At 36.6% G+C, this 27,580-nt stretch overlaps 1 protein-coding gene and 1 long non-coding RNA gene across 4 annotated transcripts in view; one reads left to right on the top strand and one right to left on the bottom strand.

Annotated features, from left to right (window-relative positions):
* PRKN (parkin RBR E3 ubiquitin protein ligase) overlaps nucleotides 1-27,580 on the bottom strand; it is a 712,245-nt gene that overhangs the window by 83,779 nt on the left and 600,886 nt on the right. The window lies entirely within an intron of this gene.
* On the top strand, nucleotides 808-12,285 carry LOC110395956. Of its 2 annotated transcripts, none has more exons than XR_002436707.1 (4): nucleotides 808-850; nucleotides 9,959-10,037; nucleotides 11,645-11,750; nucleotides 11,857-12,285. It is a non-coding gene; the product is annotated as an uncharacterized LOC110395956 (long non-coding RNA). The 2 variants fall into 2 exon arrangements; XR_002436708.1 differs by having other exon boundaries at nucleotides 812-850; nucleotides 9,956-10,037.

Below are 27,580 nucleotides of genomic sequence, written 5' to 3'. Positions count from 1 at the left end.
TTTGAGTCCTTGCTTCTCCACTCCAATTATTCATTAAGCAGCTTCTGTGAGTCATTTATTTGTCTTTGAATTTAATTTCCTATATTGGAATAAAGAAAACAATTGCAAACCATTGTCCTGAATCTTCTGAGTATCTTCAGAAGATAAACAGGATTGATTTGGCTTGAACCGTAATAATCTACTAGGGACGATTATATAAGCAAGAATCAGCCAAAACGTAAAAGCATGTCAAAGGTCCTCCTCAGGACATTTCCCAGTTGTTTTACTGCAAAATACTACAAATCAGGGAAAAGTTGAGGATCTGGCTCTTAGCTATTAAAAAATATGAGTCCTGAAGGAATTTGCTGATGTACTCACTAAGCCACTCTCAATGATATTTGAAAAGTCATGGCAGTCAGGTGAGGTCCCTTCTGACTGGGAAAAAAAAGCCAATGTCACACTCATTTTTAAGAAGGGCAGAAAGGGCAACCCAGGGAACTACCAACTTGTCAGCCTCACCTCTGTGCTGACGAAGATTGTGTAGCAGATCCTCCTTGAAGCTATGCTAATGCACATGGAAGAGAGGGAGGTGATATGAGAACCAGCATGACATGGCCAATAACAAGGCCTTCTACAATGACATAACTGCATCCATGAATAAGGGAAGAGACACAGATGTCATCCATCTGGACTGCAGAGAGGCCTTTGATATGATCCCCCACAACATCCTTCTCTCTAAATTGGAAAGATATGGATTTGACGTGTGGATTGTTCAATGGATGAGGAACTGATTGTGACATCATACCCAGAGAGTGATGGTCAATGGCTCAATGTGCGGATGGAGACTGGTGACAACTGGTGTCCCTCAGGGGTCAGTACTGGGACTAGTGTTTTTTAACATCTTCAATTACATCAGCAGTGCAACCAGGTGTACCCTTGGTTAAGTTTGTGGATGACACCAAGCTAGGGTGCAGTCAGCACACCTGAAGGATGGGATGCCGTCCAGAGAGACCTAGACAGCCTAGAGCAGTGGGCCCAGGAGAACCTCATGATTTTCAGCAAATTCAAGTGCAAGGTCTTGCACCTGGGTTGTGGCAACCACCACTATCAGTACAAGCTGGGGGAAAAAAGGATCGAGTACAACACTACTGAAAATGACTTGAGGGTATTGTTGGACGGCATGCTGAACATTAGCCAGCAATGTGCCCTCGCAGCCCAAAAAGCCAACCGAATCTTAAGCTGCATCGAAAGAAGTGTGACCAGCAGCTCAAGGGAGGCGATCCTGACCCTCTACTCCGTGCTGGTAAGCCCTCACCTGGAGTACTGTGTCCAGATGTGGAGTCATCAGTACAGGAGAGATGTGGACCTGTTACAGTGCATCCAGAGGAGGGCCACAAAAATGATCCAAGGGATGGAACACCTCTCCTATGAGTACAGCCTGAAGAGAGCTGGGGCTGTTCAGCCTGGAGAAGAGAAGGCTCCGGGGAGACCTCATAGCGGACTGTCAGTATCTAAAGGGGCGCTATAAGAAGGAAGGGAACAGACCCTTTAGCAGGGTCTGTGGTGGTAGGACAAGGGGAAATGGTTTCAAATTAAAAGAGGGAAGATTTAGATGGAATATAAGGAAGAAATTTTTTACAGTAAGGGTTGTGAGGCACTGGAACAGGTTGCCCAGAGAACTGGTGGATGTACCATCCTAAACATTCAAGGTAAGGCTGGACAGGGCTCTAAGCAACGTGATCTAGCTGCAGGTGTCCCTGTTCATTCCAGGGGAGTCGGACTGGATGACCTTTAAAGGTCCCTTCAAACTCAAAAGATTCTATGATTCTGTGAAAATACTGTCCTAAAATATTTCTATATATGGCATGACAGTTAAAACCTTTGCCAAAATCCACTAGGAAACCTATCCTATACAATGTAAATATTGAAAGAAAGAAGAAAAAAGTAGAAACTAAACTGACCTAATGAGGTAGAATAATGCAGCTTTCTTCCTTCCTTCCCTTTACTCCCTCACTTCTGTTCATCAGTTCCTTTCACTATGTCACTTGCAAAGTTTCAACTCAAAGGCAAGGATTATAATATATAATGTAGTAATTTATCACATGACATACAACTATCCATTTGTATATAGTACATATATATAGTACTATGCTACGTATATAGTATATAAAAGTACACAGTAATATAATAGTATACTCTATTGTATGGTATTCTACAATATTATATTGTAGAGGCCACAGTTAAAATAAAGGCAACTCCACTGAAGGAGGTATAGAGTTTTGCAGTGTGTTTATGACCTTGTTATGACCAGTGACAGAGACCTGATGTTCTTCAAATTTTCTCAGACTACATTTTCAACCCATAAACTCAGCTCAGTTTCACTTATATGCGATGCAACTAACGTACCACCAGAGAGACATATATTTGTACTTATGTAAATGTTGGCCAAATTAGATAGTAAACTCTTTAACAATAATTTATCACTCAAACTCCTGTGCTTTTTATCAAGCTTTTTGTCTTGAAGTTTTTGACTGATGCTATAATCTTTTTTTTTAATGAAAGTAGACACTCTTATGCTCCTTGCGATATGAGATCTCTATTTAGATATGAATGTTAATTGAACAACAAATTAGCCCAATGGAACCTAATGTGTCCTTCATCATGCTGAATTATCACCATACAGTGTGAACGAGCATACATTCAGCTACTTCTTCTAAGTGAGACCAATTAGAATTTGAAGTGAACAAATGTAAACCTATAGCTTCAAATGGTTAAAAAGCGTCTCATGAGACCCTAAGGAAATGTAACCCTGGGAATAGTTGATGCAAGTAACGGCTCCTGTATAATTTTGCTAGCTGTGCTGCTGTTTCTGGGTTTGATGCAGATCTCTCTTCAAATACAGTGGAGTGACAGGTAAGAAAAAGAATGAGCAAGAAGAGGGAGCACAAGCAGTTAACCCTGTTTGGCACAAACGGTGCAAAGAGAGTACATTCTTCAAATAACAAGTAAAATTGCCAGGTGATTGATTAGACAGGCACTTCTCCACAATATGGAAGACTTAACAATTGTTAACACTATACCTTTTCTCTTTCTAAAGAATGATAGGCTTCAGAAAAAAAAACTTAACTATTTAGCTCTCATGATAGGTTTTGTTTCCTTGACTACCAGATATAAAATGTAATGTTCTGATGTATTAACTCATCAATAGATGGAGAGACCTTTATTCTACACAAGAAATACCTCAGCATATTACGAAATTTGTTCCCTAAGAATGGTAGGTTCTGTTCAAATGTACAAGGTTCAATTTGTTGCCCGTTAAGATAAGAACAACCTCATGCCTTTGTGCCTTTGTTGCTGTTTTTTTGTCTCAAGATTGCCGAACACTTGTTTTACACTGCACTGAGGTTAACTGTCTCAATGTACATACAACATTAGATATGGTGATATTCTGCTACCTTCACCATTTGGAAAAATGGTTTACTACTAAAACATTAAAGTACTCATCTACTTCTTAAACTTCTTAAACAATAGCAATTCCTACCTAAATAATTATAACAATGCATTAAAAATGGAGACAAATTTTTTATCATTGAAACTCTGGCACTTTTCAGGAGAGATTATTCAATTTCTAGCAGCAAGCACTCAGACGGCATTTGTGACTCTGCAGACCACCTGTGATAGCTGCCAGCATCCTTAGAATCACAGAATCATAGAATTGCTCAGGTTGGAAAAGACCCTGAAGATCATCAAGTCCAGTCTCAACCTAACCATACTACCCTAACTCTAACAACCCACTGCTAAATGATGTTCCTGTGGCTGTGCGCCCCAGTCCATTTGTGAAACACTGGTGAACTGATGTCTAGCAGCTCAGAAACACTGATAATCTAGGATTTACTTCTAACATTATTTTTATTAACTCATTTATTAATTGATTTTATTTAATTCAATGCATTTATTAAATCATAGAAACTTTTAAAATTTCCTACTTATTAATTGTCATAGAAATTTGCTGCATTTTTGGGGGATTCAGGAATAATTAATAATTTTCTAGATAAGGCTCCCTCCCCAGTCCCAAAATTAGATTAAAAGATGACTAGATTTCTTTGTCCCTAATGTCAAAGCGCCACTTAATCTTTCCTAATGGGATGCAATTTTAAATGGTCTTTTGCTCTATTCTTCACCCCCATAAAATTCTGTTTTCCTTCCAGTAGTTTTTCAGTGAAAACAGAACACAAAAAAAGGCTGATTATATAATTTCTTTGACCTAACAATCTGTTAAAAATCAGTTGGGCAACCTATTACACAGTGCTATTTCCTTCACAAAAGTGGGCGTTTAATACTCATGCCAAATTTCTCCCAAATATATTAGAACAGACCCCATCCAAGCAGCCAGTGTGAATCACTGATTTTATTCAATAATTCAAGGAATATCTTTTCCAAACAAAAAAGCAGGATCTGTAGTTCCCAGTGTGCAGAGGGCCTTCAAATAATACCAAGACAGTTTTTGTTTACAACTCTGTGCCAGACTGGCTTTGTTGATATGTTCCTAGTTTTCTTAAGATCCTATTATCTCTTCTCATGCTTATCCTTTCAACAGAGACACTTGCTGAGAACATTATAGTTGAGGGAGAGAATAAGCTATTTTCCCTTTCATGCCATCTGTCTGGATTTAACAAATTCAGCATGGCCTCTCTCATTTGCTCCTCTTTTATGTTTCTTAGACACCTTTGGGATATTTACTGGACAGGCACCACTGTCTGAAAGTTTTGTTTGTTTTGCTGCCTGCCGGAACTACGGAAGAAATAATTCTGCCATTCAATTATACTGTACGACATAACAGAAGCCAAAATCCTTTTCCACACATCAAATGGGAAGAAAAATTATGAGGTATGATTTTGATTTACTAGAAAATGTGATTTAGTCCTTCCAACACCATTTATGGATTTGGCATGGGTTAGTCAGGTTTGGAGAATTTTCCTTTTACAACCTAGACTCACAAAATCAAGAAAGCACTGGAGGAGGTAAGGAAAAAATACGCATTTCCCTCTTCTGCTTGAAAAGCCTTGAACCCTCATCTATCAGAGAATGCCCTAAACACTGTTGCGTGTTTAGAGAAGCCTCCTGAAAAGCACTTCAAAAACCATCAGATGAACAGTGTTGGACAAGTTTTTCCCATCTACTGAAGGGAAAGGAAGATGCAGTTCCTCTTCTTTGCTGATTTATATTAAATCTAGCCCAGCATTTCTGTTGCTTTGTTTATAACAGAAATGTTTCTTGATACAGAGATGAAACATAGTGTTCAGGGCCAAATATAACATTTTTGTATGATACTATATTGTTTCCCTTTGATGACTCAAACTCTCTTTTTTATTAGATGGCTGAATCAAAAGATTTGTCAATGTTGCAGTCCCTTTACTGATCTGAAGAATCAGCAGGAAAGAAATGCTTTAACAGTTTAATCCAGATGCTGACCACTCTTTAGTGGATAGGATTTCAGGGATAAGCCATCCCTGACACTGTGGTACAACTATCAAGTTCCACTGATCCAATTTCTCTCATGTAAACTGACCACCTAAGTTCAAAAGAAACAGCATCCATTTTTCTGGATGGTAAAGAAAGCAGTAGTCTATAGCAGTGGTCTATGTCACTACTGTTTTTAAGTACATCAGTTCATAGCTAAGTCTAAAGTAAAGACGTCAAATTTTTCTTTACCCCAATGAAATAAATTCTCCAACAAGGACAGTAAATATCATCCACTGCTATATATGTCACAATAAGACATATTACCAGAAAAATGGAAATAATCTCAAAAATAATCTCCATTATCTCAATTTATTCAGTTTCATTTTCCCAGCTTTCAATGAAAATTAACAAACCTTTTTGGTAACTGTTCCTTTAAAAAGCTCACAGAAATGCTGTGAGAGTTGCGTTTAGAGAGGAACAAAGGACAAGCTGTGTTAACAGTTTAGGGAGATAAATAATTTCTCAGAGCCCCTACGACCTCTGATGTTTACTAGCATCATCAGTTGTCATACATCCTGCACTAAACAAACTTCCTCGATTGTGTTTGCTTAAAATACTCTGATTTAATTGCTTAGTTGCAACATCATTGAATCACAAATATCTCGTGATCACAGGTCAAGATGAGAAACAACAGCGCAAGCAGTGCATTGCAGTTACTCTGTGGTTCAAGCAGCAGATGGGTAGCTTTCTGAAAAAAATAATCTGCCAACTGGCAGGAGAAATGTTAGAGTGAGAAAACAATATCTCAGTTTTGTGGAGACAGCTCCTGCAGTGGCATTCATTTTTATCATGAGATGGACTTTGTCTCACTGTGAGCTTTCAGCTGCTGCACAGGGAAGAAGAAATTTTTTCATTCCCTCACTCTTTTTCACGCGCAAACCCACATCTTCAGTGTCACTACAGTAATTAACTAAATTAAATCTCACATTAATATTAATTTGCTCTCATACGCTCAATTTATTTAATCTTCAGTTACCAAAGCTTCATCTCATGGTCTCTCTCAAATGAGGTTTAACACACAGGTACCCTTTGCTGATTTGGACAACTGCAGTGCCAGCAGTTTGGCCAGCGATGAAATTCAGTGTTCACAAGTCAAAAATTTTCAAGAAAGTATTATACTGTTATTTCAACGAGAATTTGCAAATCATTGAATGAATAAAGACAAAATGTGCATACAGTGTTACATTTCTTGTGGAAATTATTTTTGGCTTGCAACAAGAATGGCTTACATAAGGAAGTGTCACACACCTCAGAAACTGAAATATCTGGTGCTGCACATCTGCTTATGTCAGGCTCATGGTTCAACCATGGCCTGCACTACTCCCTGCTACATAGGAAACTGGAAAGAAGAGAACAATAAGAACGGTCTAAGAAAGAAAGAGGGGAAGAGAGATTCATCTGAGAACACCGAGAATACTATTAATACCATACATTATGTTCATAATGAGTGGGCAGTTTGTAAAAGAGCAGCATTTAAACTCTGAAAAATCAAATGACTAAACTGAAACAACTTAAAAAAGAACAAAATAAAATGTGAGAATTAGCAAAATTATCACCATCAGCAGATCTACTGAAAATGTGATATCCAGAAATAAGCATTTTACATCCTTTGTGGAAGGGCAGTCATTTGCACAGAAGCATAAGTGCAGACCATTTATCACATTTTAGGTGAATTCCTCAATTATTTATCTATTTTTTTTTACTTTCAGACTCCAAAGTTGGAACCATATGGCAAATGTCTGTACGCTACTTCTGATTCTCATATACATTCTTACATAGTTTTGGTTTGGAAACTCAGCTGCACTGAGATAAGCTAAGATTTCCTACTCTTGTTATTCTCTTCTTAATTACTTCATAGAATCATAGAATCATCAAGGTTGGAAAAGACCTCTAAGATCATCCAGTCCAACTGCCCACCTGTCACCAGTGTTTCCCACTAAACCATGTCCTTCAGTACAACATCTAAATGTTTCTTGAACACCTCCACGGATGGTGACTCCACTACCTCCCTGGGCAGCCCATTCCAGCACCTGACCACTCTTGCAGAGAAGTATTTCCTAACATCCAACCTGAATCTCCCCTGGTGCAACTTGAGGCCATTCCCTCTCATCCTGTCACAAGTTACAAGAGAGAAGAGGCTGACACTCAGCTCACTACAACCTCCCTTCAGGTAGTTACAGAGAGTCATAAGGTCTCCCCTGAGCCTCCTCTTCTCCAGACTGAACAATCCCAGCTCCCTCAGCCGCTCCTCATAAGACCTGTGCTCCAGATCCCTCACCTGCTTTGCTGCCCTTCAGAGACAAACAGAATGTCTTAAACGTGACTTAAAGATTTTCCTGCCTACAGTGAATAACAGGTCTATGTCCAGCTTTATACTGCATTCATTTTAAGAGTTTCCAAAGAAGAGAAGAGCAATCTCCATTGGAGAAGCAATTTAGCAGAGAATGTTTGTTTTCATTCTTAGCCAGTTTCTGAACAGGGCAGATATAAATGAGGATGAGGGGAAAAGATGAGTTCATGTTCTGCCAAATCATGACTCAGTCACCTCCAGGCCAATCTCAGACATGGCAAAGTTTCATTGTGGCTGCTTCAGCTTAAATTGACTTTCTGTAGCACTATTAATCCATCTTTACTGCTGCAAATGGATGGATTAGTATAAAAAGATCAGTAGGGGCATTAAGAATATGTTCTGGTATATCTCAAATTCTCCTATATTCCATTAATTTGTACACGTAAACATAAAATTAAGCCAGGAGTAATTTCCATTAAAAGCAACGAAAGTGCTCAAAGTATTTATATGCAATATCTGAGTTCAGCTCATTTTTATAATTATCTAACATTTTTTTCTAAATAATAAAAAAAAAAGGCACATGCATACATGCATATTGTAAATATCTACAGCCTCATGCACCCCATCTCCTTAAGTTGTTATCTCCAAGAATTTTACTGTTAGGTTACTCTCACTTTGAAACCTTTACATCAATCTCACTGTATTTCTCCACAAGAGAGTTTCAGTACTAAGCCATTCTCCAATATTAATGGAAAATCTGTAATCTACTATATTTAACAAAGGACAAAAGGCAAATAGTAGAAAGTATATTTGAATTGATGGTTCATGGATTTCGTGGCACAAAAGTCTATCACTTGTGATACATTCCAGTAAGATGCAAGATGTGAATAATGGAGAAAGGCTCCCATGTTAAGATCCTGGGTAATCTTGAAAATAAAATATAAAAATGAATGTAAACATAGTGTTTTTGCAATAACATCAATAATGTAATGTAGTAAAAGTCATCTGGAATGGCACTAGAAACCTATAGGGGAAGTCTTTTTTTTTTTTTTTCTTCACTTGTGGCTATAATATGCACATATATCTTCAATTCAATGTACATCTTGGTTCACTAAAGAAAAAAAATCCTCATAATATTTACACTAAATTATTTTCTGTGTGCTATTTTCATTTCTTGGGATTATAAGTAAGAGCATCCATGCCCTAGTAGCTGACGGCTCAAAATTCCCTGATTAAATTTATTGTTTGTATGGTTGTTTTCTGTACAGTTTGCTTTTTCATTAGCACATCTACTGGAAAATCAGACATGTGAAGATGGTTATATATTTACGTGCATTCAATTACACTTTCATTTATATATATAATTCTTAATTCATGAAGGACTACTCGGTAGGTTAGGAACCATGTTGTTCTAAGTATTCTATAAATAAACAACAGAAAAAAAGTCCTGGCCAGAGAGTAGGGATGAAAATTGTGACATGGTGGAATATACGATATATTTAACACGTTTGCGTTGCAATATCTATAGGAAGAGACAAGGGAAAAAAGCCCACAACCTTTCAGATCTTGGAAGAAAACCTTCAACAACATTTGCATAAATAATAACTTATAGATACCCGTAACTCAGCCAAATCTAAAATCAAGCCCTGCCAAAATACTAATCCTAGATCCAGACCATAAAGATAACAGGATTCCCTCAAGAGGCAGCAGGTAAATCTATTCCATGCTGGCAAAACTTCAATGTCATAATGTCTGTACCAATAAATCTCATAAACAAAGTAACATCTTGTGATAAAAACCCAGCTACTTGCAGATGAAATATTATGGTTGGCAATGTTTGGCATTTTTCATATGCAACAAATCCATTTCAGTGATCAAAATACATGACTACATAGTACTTAGAGGACATAGGGAGATCAAGTCATGCTTTTAAAAGAGCATTTCTTCATCTAACTGGAATAAATTGTGAACTTCACTTTCCATTTTTCCTTGCCAAATTAAAGGTCCTTCCCATCTTGAACTGTGCCATACCATAAGGCTTATGATAATTCCAATCTAAGATACAGCTACAGGTCTAAGTAAAGTCAATCAAATCTTTGTCACTGATATCAGAAAAAGATTAAAATCTGACAATTGATTTTACATTAAAAAATGATTTCTCAGCAGCTTCTTTCTGGACAATGATGCAGTATCTGAAGCCCTAAGAGCTATTTGGAAATGCTGAGGAACAATTGAGTAAGCTAAGGTTAGTGCTGATTTCTTTAGTGAATTACATTACATTGAGTGTTCAAACTCTTTTTATTTTTGAATCTAGTCCTATCTGAAAGCATGCATACTCCCTAACCCAGAATTTATTCGCAGGACTTCAGATTGATTTATCCCGTGATGAAAACATCATCGTCTCTAAGTAAAGTAGTTTGATAATTTAACCTACATAGAGAATATTATTAAAAATGTGGAACCCTCAGAGATTTTCAAGTAGACCTAATTAAGAAGCATATTCTAATATGCATGTTCCTTATTTCCTAGCAAGTTTTCTCATACAGCTTTATGCTTGTATACTTGTATACTGTTTGCTCTTAAGATCACCAGAAAATGATTTCGCCACAGCCATATTCTAGCTTCATAAATGCAGGCTTCCCCACAGTAATTCTCTCAGACAGCAGCTAACATACATTAATATATTACTGACTCCCAAACACCCACCTTTCTCCTTCTTTAGATAACTTCAAATCAAATTTAGAATGTAAACAGAAAACAACCAAATTGATAGAAGTTTCTCAAAGAGTTAAAAGTACTGCATAGTATATTTGCAAAAAGAGGAGAAGAGTGACAAAAATAAGCTTCAGCTTGTGAAAGTCTCTCTCCAAGTGGAGGTTTAGAAACTGATACTTAGCAAAAATGTTCTGAAATGGTGTCTCTGTAGGGCATTAAAAAAGAAAATCCATTAATAACGTGTTTGCTGTTGTTGAAATGTCTATTATGAGACTCAGGCTGTGTGAAAGCCTGTCTCTCCACAAGAGAGATATGACAGGCCTGTCAAGAGGGAAAGGAGATGGCTGAAGATGGATATGTGCTGCTCTGTTGACAAGTGGTGGGGGCAATCAAAGAGATGGATCAGTAAAAATTTCCATTAAATCAAGAAAAACACAACTTGCCCCTAACATCACCTCTGATAGTTTCTTAGACCAGCTGCTTCCCTGACACCCTACTGAGGAACAAATTGCTTTCCTAGCAGGACATTTGGACACTCCTGCATTAATAGATACAGATCCCAGCATGCCAAGCCAAGCAAGAAGGCAATTTAATATGAGCAACACTGTCATCTCAATTTAGGACAACAGTTAGGATGCCCTACAGGGCCCTGCAACAGCTTCTGGAAGTACATAGTGTAAGACATTCTTTCTGTCTTAAGGCTATAGAAAGCTGGTATTTCTAGTAAATAGCCAAGCCAAGGAGAATGGAAAATCTAAATGCATAGATGACAACAGCATTGTACTGTCTAGGAGCATCAGTTTCAATCTGAAGGCCTTTCATTTCCGTAGAGAACTGCAGCCAAGTTTGCAGGGAAAGAAAAGACAAAAAGCCTTGAGGAGATAGGAACACTAGGTGGCAGACAATTCATCTTCAGGTGGACGTGAATTTCAAAGCAAAAACTTAGCCAATTTAGACTGGAAAACATAGAAACTTTTAATATTTCCTTTCTGACAGTGAATACTTTTAAAAATTTTAGTTGTTTTCAGTAATTATGCTTTTGTTTTTGCACAAGTGTTCTCTTCATGAGTTATATATGCAATCTCCAGTTAAGTTTAAACAGGAAAATAAAGTGGATATGTCATATTTTAAAACCAGTGAGCGGTGGTGAGGACAAAGTCTCCATGACCATATGAAAAGAAAAGATGGGATTTCCTGAGGTATCAGCACCTGCACTCCTGCACGTTTTGATTAGTTTGGCAAGGTAAGGATTCTACGATTGTAAGAGGTAAGGGAGGAGATGGATGAATAGTGAAATCATGTGGTAAAGGGAATAACAAGTCTTCTTGCATCTCTCTCTTTTTGGGAAGAAAACCTCCTCCATCTGTCAAGTCTGAGGAAGATGCTTCTGGATTAAGCAGCACTGCAGACCATTTGTCATGAAAGGCAGTTTCAGAAAGAAGTTGAAAACTTAGGGCATCAGAAGGCACACAGGTCTGGCTATGAGAGAAAGACAGTGAGCAAATAGATGTCTCTACCAGAAAAGAGGTGTTTACTCTACGCTGTACACAAAGATAAGATCCATCTAGTAAATAAAGCAAAACCATGACCCCTCATTGTGATATTTTGATCAAGGATAGTTTAGGGAAATTATTTCCTGATCATATATCAAGCAAACTCCACCTTACTTGATCCAGATCCAAGCGTGGTTCTAGTACACCGTTACTGAAAATATTCCCATTAGTAGAGCAGGCTCAACAACGTGTATCCAGATGTGTAATTAGTAGCAATAAGACATTACATTACAGGGAGATTTGCTTCCTAACACTAGATATGCTATTTCAAATTTTCAAGGCAAATGTTTCACAGAAGTGCTGAGAGTAAATCTAGTCCACTGTCTTCAGGGGACCTGCAAAAGGTTCCTCCTCTGACTAGTTCATCTACACACCATCTAAAGATATTATGAACAGAAACAATAGCGCTGATTGATTCACAGCTGGCCACTTCAGGAAGCAATCTCATGATGTCTGAGTAATTATTAATACCATGACAAAGTAGAGTAGGAATTGGAAGGACAAACTGTATTCAGAAATTTAAAGCAGATAGAGCACTTTTGACTGCATTTCTTTGTTGTCCTTTATTTTTTCATTCAAAATGACAGGGAAATAGAAGGTTGAATACTCTGGCAGTGTAATACTTTGCAAGTCCATTGCACAGTCAATTGATGATACAGGGAGCTGCGGCACACTTTGAGAAGAAAGAAGATGTAGGTAATTCTTGACTGCAATGCCAAAAATGGTATTCCCTGACTTTATTAGAATCTCCATTGTTTGTTGCTGTTTCTGGTCTACTGTGTGTCAAATGTATTAGTTATTTGAGAGAAGTCAGACAGTCTCTTTTCAATCTTATGTAAATTTAAATAGAACTTTCTTAACAATTATTATTCTTGATGAGGAAATGTCTAGACATTAGGTGTTTCCTTAATCTTCTCCAAACTCTGCTTACCCCTTCTTTCTTTGTAAGAAAATGAATCAGTTGCTTGTAAGAACATTTTAGGATGGGCAGCAATCACCACTTTCCTCAATCTTGAGTGATCTGAATATTCCAAATGAAACTGTTATACTACAGGAAGCAACACACAGATCGCTATGCTGATGATATTACCAGGCTTTTTTCCTCATGCTTCAAAATACACAGAAACGACTCTCTGAGAAAACAAATCAAAGTGGTACTCACATACTCTAGCTATGTGGTAGAGCAAGTAAAGACTTCAAAACAATTCTTGCAAATTTCTTTGCTGGCAAACCCAGTTTGAAAAGATAAAAACAGAAACATTTGAAGCAACATTTTTGAATATTTCTAATAATGGAAATTAGGAACAGTAAATTTCAGCTATAATCTTTCACTGGAACGATCCCGTGCAATTATCTCTGCAGCTGTTTACAGAACTCTCTTGCATGCACAAAACAGACTGTTAGCAAGTAAAGCTATTCCATCCTTTTTCTTTAATCTCATTGACAGCTTGCTTTATTGGTTGCTGTTTTCAATTCCTTGATCCATAATCAAGTACTAAACAATGCAGAACAAGTTCTAATGACATGGCAGCTGCAGTTAAAGTGTACTACTTGAAGATAATACTAAACTAGATAACGCACCTGCTTGATCTCATTGTACCTATCATTATCAGAAAGAGTAGCTTTGGTTACATTTAAAAAATGGCCAGCTTTAAATCAACAACACAAGCCAGAAAGATGACTCTCCAGCTTTTAAACTATTTTATTTTCTGTTTACTATACCATGTTTTCAAGTTAAAATAAGTACAAAGGAAAAAGGTTTTCCACAACCAGTCACTAGAGATTAGACCTAACAAAGGCCAAATACGAGCAGCTAATAATTCTCCAGAAAAAGATTCTACTACCTGATTAGCAGAGCATGCAAGGAGGTCCTGTCATTATTAAGATCTTTATCTCATTCATTTCATGGTTGGTGTCATAGTGAATTGCTTGGAATATGAGACAATCAACAAGCTTGTAACATGTGATTAACTACTGATATAAGTAAGTTAAAAAGGTTTTTGCTGATTTTAATATTTCTGTGTCACTTAAATAAATTGTTCATTTGTACCGCATATGTGTACCAAGGCAAGGACACCTTAACTTATCAAAGAATCTTTGGAAAAATAAGTTGTGTCTCCCGATTGATGTTGCTTAAATATTTCTGCAACTTCCATCTGAACTTGCTTTGGGTAATGGCAAAAGCTTCCATTATTTTAATATCAAAACATATTAAACAAAAAGTATGACTGAACGTGATTCTCAGAGTTATCTGGTTTGGGTGACTTTTTTTTTAACACATTTCTACTCTTAGAAACCTAATACTTTTCCTTACTCAGTTTATTCAAATAGAAAGGTTTGGCTACAGAAGTCTGAAAAGTAGGAATACATGGAAAAAATAATGACAAAGTCTCATTTAAACTGTGTAATGAATGCTAAAATAAAATGAAGGTCTGTGAAAAAGATGTTATACTATTCATAAGATAACAATATGTCAAAGTAAAATGAAATAGAAAACACAGTTGAATTAAAAAAGTCCTTTTCAATGAATACGACTTCTGTGCTGTCTACAAATGTTCTAAAAGCCATCATTTGCTGCATTGTGTAAATGCATAGATTGTTCTCCATGTAAAATGACAGGAAAGCCTCAATAAAGAGATAAAATAGGGAAACTGAAAAATGTCTTCAGTAAATTCTTGCAGCAGGAACAGTGTTATTTCAAAACAGTAATAATAATACTCCAGCTAAGTGCTGCAGTTAAGAGGATAGTACATGTGGAGAAAATAATCTATTTACAAATAAAGATTAAAAGAAACCACATACACAAAATTCAAATAGTAAATGAATAGCTAAGTTCTCTAGAAACTAGAGATCATAAAATCACACAACAGCTTAGGTGGGAAGGGACCTTAAATATTATCCAGTTCCAACCCCCTGCCATGGGCCGAGTTGCCACTCACTGGATCAGGATGTCTAGGATCCTACCTAACCCAGCCCTGAATGCCTCCAGAGAAGCAGTACCCGGTTCCACCGCCTCACAATTCTCTGAGTGAAAAATTTCTTCCTAACCTAAACCTCCTCTCTCTTAGTTTAAAACCATTCCCCCCTTGTCCTACCACTATCAGACTGTGTAAAAAGTTACTCCCCTTCCTGCTTGAAGGAAGTACTGGAAAGCTTCAATGAGGTCTCCCTGGAGCCTTCTCTTCCCCAGGCTAAACTAACCCAACTCCCTCAACCTTTCTTCACAGGAGAAGTGCTCCAGCCTTTTTTTGTGGCCCTCCTCTGGACCCACTCCACCAGCTCTGCATCCTTCCCGTGCTGGGGAACAACATACATGAAGATACACATGCACACACACAACTACGTATTATTAATCCTAAATGAGGAAAAAAAAAGTTGCCCTAGAAAACAAAGAAAAGAGCACTAACAAACTGGTATGCATACAAACATTTCTGGATGATGGTGACTTACCTCCCCATTCAGGGGAAAATTCAACAAAATATTTGGGAGATTTTTGGGGCAGGAAATGTGAATTAGAAGAAAAAGGATTTAGTTACTGAAACTTTCCCTGATTTTCTCTTACTTGTTCTAATATTAATGCTGTACGTGGAGGTAGCTGGACAGTTTCCTTCCTTTTAGACAATGTTATATGTAAAATTCCAGTTTCAATGAAAATTTTGAAGCAAGTAAATGGCAAAATGAACGTAATTACAATCTTGGCTTTCCTATATATATCCAATATATATAGGAAATGTATATAGTTGAGTGATGGCTCAAATGTTTGGGAGCTCTGAAATTGGGGACTGTGAGAATTCGACAGTTTTCTTTTTTTAAGGTTAAGTTGAATATTTCTTTCCTCATAAAATGTCTGCAGTGATTCTGTGACACAGAGACTGATTTGTTCGGTGTTATGAAGTATCAACAGCGTCTTTTCATAAGCAGATGCCTATTCTAAGAAAAAGATTTTCTAATCCAATTCTGGCTGTTGAAACTCACAAGGGAAGAGAAAGATGTAATATCATTCTGACATACGACTGGCTTTCTTTAAAGCAGTATTTAGAAAGTCTCCAGGGATATAAACTCTCCTTAGGTTTATGTATGTTATTTGCCAAAGCATATGCGCATTCTGTAATATTGCACTTAATTGATTTTAATCAGTTTCATCTGGCTTTATTTGGGACTCTATTTCTAAAGCAAAGCCTGCTATAGATTAGAATGACCAGAGAGTTGAACATATAAAGAGAAAGTTGTTGATGGTACATCTCATCAGTTTATTTCTTCAAAAACAAGCAGACTGAAAAAAAAAGTTAAAAAAAAAAAAAGGAAACCTTCCTTGGACAAGAAGCATTAATACAGTGGTCACCTTCCCTCTTTAACTGCATCATAACATCAGACAGAAAAATATGGCTGTTCTTTTATTAATCAATGGTTCGGGTTTCTTCAATATATTTTTAATTTGCAGTTTTGGAGTAGGGAATGTAACTAATGTGATTGATAAAACTTGGTTCAGCATTTTCCTTTTTTGCACTAATACATTTTTGACTTAAGTTCAGATTGCGATCCATTGCAATTTCCAGGTTCTCAGATTATCTTTTGCAATGTTACTCTTTCTCTAAACATTTGTTCACGTCTCTCTGCAGTCATTTGTACTTGTCTAACTATAGAAACTTTACATTTCTCCTGACTGAATTGCTAACAAGTTCCAAACTGTTTGTTGCCTCCTAGCTATATATTATAGGCAAATGTAATAATCTTACTCTGTAATCATCCATCAAGGCATCAGAGAAAACATTAAAGACTGCCAACTTCAGGACAGAGACCTGAAGAACATGATTTGAAACATCCCTCCACTTCTATTGCAAAATACTGATAAATTGTTTATACAGTTTTCCAACTCATTACATACCCACCTAATGAAATTAGCATCTAATCTTGTATTTCCACATCTGCCTGAAGGAATTTCATATGAAACGATGTCATGAGCTTTACTGGCATCAATACATATGAATGACATCATCTACTCTCCTACCCACAAGTCATAGAATAGAGTTATAGTCCTATCATGTTGACACAACAAGGTTAGATTGATGTGATAACTCTTGTTAAAACCATGTTTTCTGAGACTTCTTTTTGTCTTCTAGGTACTTACAAGTAGTTTGATACTTTGCTACAGGTTTCCTCAGGGAAGTCAAGTTAAACCTACTGGTCTATAATTCTGAGGTTCCCCTTTTTTTTTCTTATTTAGATACAGAAATTGATATTAGAATTATTAAAAGAGAATCAGAAAAGGTCCCAGAAACTAAAATTTCATGTTTTCAGCTTTTTCCAAATCTTCCCTATCCATGTTCTTTGAAGTTAGCATTCATGTTCTGAGTTTTATTCAGCCATTCCACTCGGACAAATTTCCTCAGCCCCAACTAACTTGAAAGTATGTCTCTAGTGCCTCCTATCCCCACTGTAGCCTGTATTTGTTCTTCTATTTTACCGTTTATAGATTTGCTAACCTGAGCAGATTTGATCTTTTAAATGAAGACTGAAAGAAAACAAGAAAATGCTTTTGCCTTCTTGGAACAGTTTCATGATAACATTTTCCTACTCCATGAGGAGCCTGCTAACAACTTCCTGCTAACAACTTGATCTTTCATGCTACAGTTTATATTATTTCTTTATGGAAAGCTTTCTTAATATTATTTGGTAGACTCTGCATTGTATTAGAAGTATTCTGTTTCATGTCTCACACTTCCTGAGTTTTTCCACCATTATTTACTGTTTTATCTGATCCCAGATGCTTAAAATTTTTATGCACTTCTTTCTTAATTTTCACATTATAAAAAAAAAGGTTTTTGTTCAGCTAACTTAGTCTTCCCTTACTATTTCCAGTCCTTTACATTGAGACAATTTACCATTGTGCCCTTAATGCAATTTACTTACTGAACTCTTTGCTTCCTTTTGGTTATACTCATTTCCTGTCAAATATCCAGATTTGCATTTTTATAATTTCTTGAAGGCATAGTTTTCCTCTTGCATCATTTGCAGAAGTATCTTTTGTTTGATTGATTTTTTGTGTTTGTCTAGCAGACTTATTCTAAAAATCTACATGTCTAAAAGATTCAAACTTCATTTCAGAAGCTGACCACTAGCCATCCATATGAAACAATTTAAATACTTCTTTTTTTCCTGCAAAATAATGACGGGGAGCATGTTTGTATTATACAGATAACATTTTTTGAGACTACGAAACATTTGCCAATGTTATTAGGGCAATTTGTTTCCGCCACGTGCCATCTCTTTATCAGTAATACTCGGCATGGGTTAAATGTTTTTAATACAGTTTTGAATAGTTATATGTCAAACTCTGAAAATAGAGATTGAACTGTTCCTTCTTTGTTGACTGAAATCATGTAAGAGATCTTTTGCTAATAATTAATGTAATCTCCCACAGGGAGAAACACTATTTGCATGGTTTATAATAAAAACAATTCAAAAACACTAATGTATTTCCCTGAACAGTGAAAGCTTACAATGCATATTATGAAAATACCACTGGTGAGAACCACAGCAGCATATAAAAGCTATTACTGTATTGTACATTTACTGCTAAGTTTATTTGCTCTCTGATTTATTTAACTCACCAACTACCAGTTGCTTTCACTGTGAACATTCATAAAACTTAAGGATCTGATGAGATGCTTCCTTAGAGCAATGCAACTGGTTGGAAGCTGTATTTTTTTTTCCCATCTCCAAATGTGGCTTACTTTCCCACATAACTTTATGAAAGTACTTCATGCCTAGAAAAAACCTCCTGTCAGTATAAAGAATTTTACAATATGATAGCTGTAGACACTTGAAAACATAACATTTGATAGGTTGTAATCAATTTGTGTTTACATAAATCCACTGCAATAATCAGGAGCACATGCAAACAGCATGGTCATGTGGCCAGTCTGCTCCTTGTGCATCCAGCCCTTGCACATTTAAAGCTTTCATCCACTTCACAGTCCCCTCCCTCTGCACCTACCGCTCCTTTCACACCCCTACAGCACACTTACTAGTTACAGTTCATGATATAACCATCCCAATTCTGTCTTTGTTTCTACACAGATTTGGGAGGCAGTTTCCCAATGCGTGCTGAATACACACACAGCCAAGGCACAGATTTTAATCCATGCTTTTATTCCTTTATACCAGACTCACTCATCAAAGGATTTAATAAGTTAAAGGTTTTCCAACAGAAAATAGAAGAATTTCAGACCTTGTCAGGGATCTGTAGAGAAATTCCCGCTTCTGCCAGGTCTCCATCTCTGCCTGGTCACAGAGCACCAAGCACACGTTCAGAGGTGCTGTATTGCCTCATGCAGAGTCATGAGTCCCAGCAGAGGAAGCAAGTTAAAGCTCCTTTTCTCTCCCTCCTGGCTGTTCTCACAAAATGCAGGAGAGATTTCTCACTCCTCGGGTCAAGGGATAGAGTGGAGATATTGGTGTTATCTGAGAGTTTTCAATACTCATTAAGATCCTGCCAGGTCTTCTCAGACCTCACCCTGAGACTGCTTCCTTGTTGCTCTCATTTTCCTTTTTACTCCTTCACTATCTCCAGAGGAGATCTTGAGGATTTCAGCTTTGATCTTTTGCCTTTTATTTTTTTAAGATTTTGGCTTTCTTGTTTAGGTCAAGTGTCACTGAAAGACTATGTTATCAACAGGCATATTCTAATATTCATAACTAATAAAAACTTGTAAAGAATAACTCTGTTTAATAAGCTTTTAACGTAAGCACCCTCATCATAAAGACTAAGAAATTTCAAAACGCACATTTAAGTGACATAAAGTTTCTTAAACAAAATAGGACAATAAAATTTACATTCATTTTAGTTTGAAAGGAAAAGTAAGCAGAAAACTAAGTCTTGTCAGCTTTCTTTACTTATGGTACTATTGTAGAAAATGATCCATGACTACTTTTTATTTGTAGAGCATATGTAATGTTAGCCATTGGTTTTAAATTAGTGACTTAAAAATCAATCTTTTTTTTTAATATAGCCATTTCAAGTGTGTAGAAGGGACTTATCACTGCTGTTACTTGGTATTATATATGTGAGCATTTCCACCGGTATAAAATAGAAAATGACAGAGATTAAGTACAAAACATACTATCACTATTTGATATGGAAACAGCTGCAAGCTTAACTAGTCTATTTTACTGGTGACTCAGTCTGAACAAGTGAACCACCAGTACATAAAATCTTACTCTTTATCTCTTCATTTATGTATTTTAAGTGTCTGTGGAATAGATTTTTTATCATGGTAGTGATTGTCACCCAATTTAACATAAAAGCTTTTGAAAAAAATAGTGAGTGGTATCAATATTTTAATTTTTGAGAAATGTAAGGATAAAGTAGAGTTAGCTGAGACTTGTTTATTCAACCATGATTTTCTGACCTTAGTCAAGGCCGCTAGTCACAGAGTGGAGGCTTTTCAGAATTTTCCCTTTTCTTCTGCCTTGTGATAGTTTTATAAGCACATACCGAGTCTGGTTTTCTATGAATTCCCATTGAATTACAGTTAGTCATTGTTCTCCAAATCTATGTCTTGTCTTTTCATTAAGGATATTATTACTTTTCAGCATAAGGATATCTTCTATTTAATTTGGCCATTTATTTTTGGTCATTTTATTTTATTTTCATAATTTGCCTTTGACTTCGCAATATTCACTTTACTCCATTACAGCTTTGTGACCTTAATATCATTGTTAAGGTTGAAATGCAACTTCTATTTCAAACTCACTTTCACAAGCTTACAGCTTTCCCCAGATGATCTCTTTCAGATGGAAATTTTTTTTACACTTATGCTTAGTTAGAAGTGGATTTTTGTTTGAAGCTTCATAAGCATCATCTATTTGTTTTGATTTAGCCAACATGAAAAGACAGCAGTTCTGCAACAGTCAAGACAGTTTTCAGATGCTATTTTCTGGACTCTGATAATTGAAAATCAGCTTTGTTTGAGCACTTCAAAATCTACTTTGATTGTGGAATGGTGGCTTTGCTAGCTCTTTGAAATTGTTTGGAAATAAAAAAGTTATGTATGTGACTTCATTATTAAATAACTCTGAAGTACTTGTGGTGAGGGAAGCTGATCACAAAATAACTGCTCTACCTTAAAATTGCAAAGGATGTTTATTTTCTATGAGGAAATTACATTTACTTATATTTTATAAATAAATCAAATTTATCTTTAAATCTTTTTAATGTCATTTGTCCCTTACTCTTTATGGGGTGTATGTAGCAGAGGGCCCAATCAAGCTGGGTTCAATACAGTATCTGGAAATAATGCAACATGTGCACTGAAAAATATTTTTCCTATACTGGCGAAAACACAAATAGCCCTTTTTATTTACCCCACAGACATACTGTTGTAATTACAAAATGTTGTCTGAAGAAATTTTTGCTTTAAGGTATAGTACAAAATCCTGTAGAGCTGTAAACCCAATCTTAAGCAATGGGAAGCAATGGGAAGGTGGGGACAAGTTCTTGAATGCCTTCAAAAGAAAGGATTTTGCGCTGGGAAGTGTTAAAGCACACTACCCTCACCTTTTCTATGACTCTTCTCTATGGTGTGCTTGTAGTGTGGATTTTGTGCAATTCCCTTTCATCACAGAGTCTGACAGTCTCAATATATAATCATTTTATGCCCTGTACCTGAAAAATGCTGTTGTTATCTTGTAAGAATAAACCAAGAGCCTGGCTGACCAACAGGGAACTTACCCATTTTAGAAAGTCAAGACAAGGCTGAGAAAGAAATTCTTTGGCTATTTCTTTAAACAGCTAATGCAGAAATATCTATATAAAAAAAATTGCTAACATTTTTAATTGGGACACTCTTTTTAGTATATGTTGATTAAAAAAAAGAAGTGGAATTACTCATGACACAGCTAGTTTCCATATTTGTACTTCACAGAATCACAGAATGGCCTGGGTTGTAAAGGACCCTGAAGATAATTTAGTTTCAACCCCTCTGCTGTGGGCAGGGCTGCCAACCATTAGAGCAGGCTGCCCTGAGCCACATCCAGAACTTACACAGAACAGACTTGGATCTCAAAAGCTCTGTTGCAGATTTTCAGTCTGACATCCAATGAAGCAAAGACTACAAGTGCCACAAAAGCTGCGTATTGTGGTGCCCAAAGAGTACATTTTTTCTTTAGCATTCAGAACTTTGAACTTTTTTTCCATGGCTAAGCTACAATTGCCAGTCAATAGGTTCATTCTAATCTAAGATCTTACTGTTTGGCTCCTATCTTTTTTACTTTATCATTTCCCATTGATTAAGTAGCTCTTGCATTTTACACTAATGCAGTAATAGAATCCAAAGTGCCTCAGGAGGCCTTGATATGAAAGGCAATAAATAATCCTACCTTGATTCACATTTATTTTCATTTATAAGCAATTTTCTGCATTCAGCCTGTGTTTCTCCTTCCTGTTCAAATTCAGAAAGTTTTAAGAAGATTGCTCAAATGAGCCTCTCACACAATGAGGATCCTGCCTTTGGTTGCTGCCTCTCTCTAGAAGTACAGTCTTTGCTGATTGCATTATTGTTCCCCCTCCACTGCCTCAGTGATAGATCTGTTTTTTTTTTTTTTCAAACCAAGTTTTCCATTAACCCCTAGTTCTGCTAATTTACAAGTTATTTGTATTCACCTTATCTCTTATACAGCTGCAGTCAGTATGTAAACTGTGTAAGCATGAAAGCTCAGCTAGCCTGTTACACCCAGGAGTTTTAATCATTAGCTGAAGGAAATACAGGTAGGTTTAAGATGGTTATACTTTTCCACCAGCATTTCCCTCTGTCATAAGAGCGAGAATAATCTTACTCTCTATATAAATGGAATATGAAGCCAGAAGACAAAGGTTAGTTTCCCATATGTGCAGAATTTAATGGATATTTCTATAATCAGGGTTTATTTCTCCTTTACTTCTAACGTTACACTTCCTTGTATTTTCTGATGAGCCACATGATAAAACATAGTCCCCAGACTGTCAGACATATTTCTAGGCACTTTGTTGAACAGGACAGGAGTAACGAGAAAAAACTAGTTCCAAGTCACAAACTTCCATTATATATAAGGTGTGACAGAGTTGTGAGTTCATCTCATATAATCTGAGCATCATAAACCATTAATTATCACCCAGCTACTGCTACATGGAGCCCAATTATTTTAATTAGGCAAGAGCACTTCAATCATCAAAAGACTGGAATCACAGTCCACTCAACAATGCACTTTTGTGAAACTATTCCTCCAAGTCAGTGTGCTGGTATCAATTTACAATAAGCAGTGAACATTTTAAACTGTACAAATGTTCACATTTCTTCTACTCACTACAGATGCCACTTTACCCTTTCCACAGATGAAGAAATTTGAAGGCAGCTTCAGCTCTGGAATCTTAACATTAGCAAGGGACAAACTTGACTGTTCGGTGTCACTAAAACTGAAGTTCCCAGCAGCCTTCTAGGTGACTGTTCAGTCTAGCAGTTTACAGGGACTATGATATAGCTGATAAATCATAAAAGCAACTGACAACATGATTTTAAATCTGACTCTTGTTTTATCTCAGCCTTCAATTTAAAACAGGTCTGACACACTTGCAGTTTCAGCTAATTCCTGTTTCAGATAAATCAGTAAAACAAGGACCATTTCTTTTTCTGCAAAACACTGGTCTACAAATCACAGTTTGAGCTAGTTTAGGTTCATACAGACCAATTTTATCCCCTCTTGTCATAGCTCTATGTGTCCAGTTTTGACTTTGCTTTATAAGCAAGAATTTGATTTTTATCCTAGTTCTCTCTAATACAATTTCTCTGACTCAAAAGCAATGCACTTCTGCTATCTATGTTCTCATGCTAGATTACAGAGGCCAGCAGCCTCCATTCCCTTATCAGGTAACTACTTCATGTCTCCACCTCCTTGGTCCTTCTTCCTCAGACCACACCTGGCAGATTTTAAATGGTGAAGTACTAGGTAAGCCACTAAATAATAAATCAAGTCAGTGCATTGAAGACATTGTACATTTAATACAAAATGTTCAATGTTCATGTGGAATAGCTATTTTCCAGATGTCTGCATGATGCAGAAATCAGGGAAAAGCTATACCTTATATACATGAAGGGATACAGAATTTGATCACTTAATTTGGCACATCTTATATTATTCTAGACATCTAGTAGACAAAGCTAGTGGTGTTTCAAGCCCACGCCAGTTAGAGTTGAAGAGAGTCAGATGATGTTTTCTAACACTGTTTTTACCAGCTAGTTCTCTGTGATTTGGGAGGTAAAGAAAAAAAGCACTTATTATTTTAACTATTGAACCAAGCACAAGTAATTGATTTATTCTCCTCATAGAAAGTATTTGTTTTGGTTTTGGTAGTCATATGAATGAATGTGATCTATCATACCAGTAATGGAAACATTCTCTAGGTTGTTTTATCCACTCACTGTTGACAGGTGAGCTTCCTATCAGTCACAAGATCAATGAATTGCAGAACTGCAAGATATGGGCAATGGAAAAAATGGACCCTGACAGCAATACATACAATTTGTTAATTGCCCAGTGTTGTTCTAGTACAAAGCTTTTATTAAAACATAGACATTTTAAGAAGTCCCATGTTTATAGACTTCATTTTAAATCACATAAAACATTACCAGAAAGAAAAAAACAAAAATCCAAAAATAATTTTGGTCATTCTGAGAAAGCCTGTCATATTTTAGTAATGAAACAGCTTGCTTAGCTACTGAAACATAACACATCAACAAGATGGAATTCCACTTTCTAAAGACTAGAGTGCCCACTCAACAGAAGAAAGCAATACATGATGATTGGCTAGAGTTGGTGGCACAATGCTAAGCAGCTCAGCACTTAGCCATAATAGAAAATGTCTGTCTCATTTTCATTCTCCCTGAAAAAGCTCCCTATAGCATATTATGAAACATTCCTACTGTGAGACCATTTCTTAATCTCAGCAATACCTTCAGCTATTACCTTAGCCATGGTAATACATTTCTTGTGAATTTTCTTAAGAGAAAAATTTAATGACATATGGAACCAGGACAGATACCTGAAATGTAATAACAAAGAGTAACCCAGCAATTTAACTACAGATAGTACTAGATAGTGGCTATCTCCTATTTCCATTTTAGCATATTGCAAATGACATTAAGGTCTTGAGGTCTTCTCTTTTCTGAGTTATTACTTTGTTTTTCAAAACCCCAGAATCTCCTATTTGCACTACTGCCTTCATTGCTATTCCACTCTTAAAACTGAGACAAGAATTCAGATTGCTTTTCACACAGCCTTTCTTCATCCATGACATTTTATTAATCTGATTAGAGAAGTAAAACCTTTTTCAATCCAAATATCTTCAAAGACTGTCTCGAATTACCACTACTCATCTTGGCTATCTTTAAATCCTAAAGAATCTTAAGAAGTGTCTATTTTCTCTTTACATACATTCAAGATTTTTCTGCTGCAGCTAATGAAGAATCAAACATTTCTCTCTGCACCTCTGTTTACAAATTAAGTCTTTTAGGTTAGAGAGACTTTCAAATGTTTTGATCAGGCAGTATATATGGAATCTTGTGCCAAAAACAGATGCAAGAGTGAGAATTTGCACAAAGAAGGTACACTGCTGATCATGAAAATTTATTGCATTAGAGGCAAACTTTACAGCAACAGACTTAAAACTGAGAGATGTTGAAACAAATTTTCACTTCAGGACTGAGGAATTTTACAAACCATTATATGCTTTCATATGTGTGAAATAGCTCTGAAAGAGTATTTCTAAGCTAGTTCATGTCTCAGAGTTTAAGCACTTTTACACAACCAAGATATAAACTCCTAAAGTAAACAACACTGCCTAGGACAGATAAAAGACCCCGGAACTAACAAAATCCTCATTTAGAATATCAAAACTAAATGAATGAGAACTTTTTGCTTGGAATTTTTATAATTCATATTTGTCTCATCAGAACTAAATATTTTTCCCAATTACGCAGTATCTGCCAATGTAAATATTATTATGCTTAACACAGATATCACTGACGATGAAGCATGTATGCTAAGAAATGCATGAAGAGGAGATAATGAACCATAATAAAAAACTTTGCAAACAATGGGAATGTGCACTGCGCTTCTCCTGTAACTATTTCAGAGTGTCTTCTATTTTATTAATCTTTCTGAAAGGACAGACAACCATTAATTCCACAAAGATACTGCAATTGATTGCATTAACATATGCTTCCTTAGCTATGAAAGAAGAATGTAAGAAGAAATCAACAGGAAAAAATTGCTAGGAAAATGAAATTGCTTTTGAGATTTTGTTCTATGTGATAAAATGGCCTAGGACCTCTGTATATGAGGAAGACATAGTATCTATATATATTGATTTTTCAGGGAACTCTTGCAGTCTGCAGCCTTAAAATTTCACCTGTCCTGGAACAGAATACATTTTTTTTGAAATCTTGATATTCTTCAATGGCACTGTCTTTACACATACAGTGTAAATTCTGTAATAAATACGGTATAAAAGAGGTGAAGCAACCCCAATTTTTTTGCTGCCCTTGCAAGGTTACAAAACTTCCATTATCACTGTACAATGCAATCCATGACAATTATGTTCTCACTTGTGGACTGGAGCTTCAGCTGAGAGGAGTTGAATAAGGGCCACAAAAAATCAGTGATGATAGCTTGTTCCTAAGGCTGTTTAAATTCTATCCCAGATCTTAGCATAATTTGGAGGGGTCTCAGGACTTCCATGAACTATGTCACTTTGCTATAAATTCAGGAGTTGGATCCTTGAGCAAGGGATTAACAAAACAAAGAGGCCTTCTGGAACTACATTATTCTTCTTGCTTATATACACTATGCTAGCTAGGAATTAATGAACTCAAAGCTCTGTCTCCACAGTCTCAGTTCTCCCATTCCAAAGGCATCATAGAATCATGGCATCTTTTGAGTTGGAAGGGACCTTTAAAGGCCATCTGGTCCAACTCCCCTGCAATGAACAGGGGAGTTCATTCAGCTAGGTCAGGTTGCTCAGAGCCTGGACCAGCCTGAACTTGAGCGTCTCCAAGGATGAGAGCATCAACCACCTCTCTGGGCAACCTGTTCCAGTGCCTCACCACCCTTATGGTAAAAAACTTCTTCCTTATGTCCAATCTAAATGTGCTCTCTTTTTGTTTTAAACCTTTTCCCCTTGTCCTATCACAACAGGCCCTGCTAAAGAGTCTGACCTTTTCTTTCTTACAGCCCTCCTTTAGGTATTGAAGGGCATCAGAGTAGAGGGGCACGTCCCTCAAGCTGCTGACCATTCTTCTTTAGATGCAGCCCAGGATACAGTTGGCTTTCTGTACTGCGAGGGCACATTGCTGGCTCATATCCAGCTTACCATCCACCAGTACCCCCAAGTCCTTTTCAGCAGGGTTGAGCTTTATCCTCACATCCCCCAGCTTGTACCGATAGCAGAAGTCTCTGCTTGGATTACTTAACTGATATTGCATGCTGT

Source organism: Numida meleagris, chromosome 3, assembly GCF_002078875.1.
Source record: "Numida meleagris isolate 19003 breed g44 Domestic line chromosome 3, NumMel1.0, whole genome shotgun sequence".
In the NCBI taxonomy this organism is placed as follows: domain Eukaryota; kingdom Metazoa; phylum Chordata; class Aves; order Galliformes; family Numididae; genus Numida; species Numida meleagris.
This window is presented reverse-complemented; position numbering and strand designations above follow the sequence as displayed.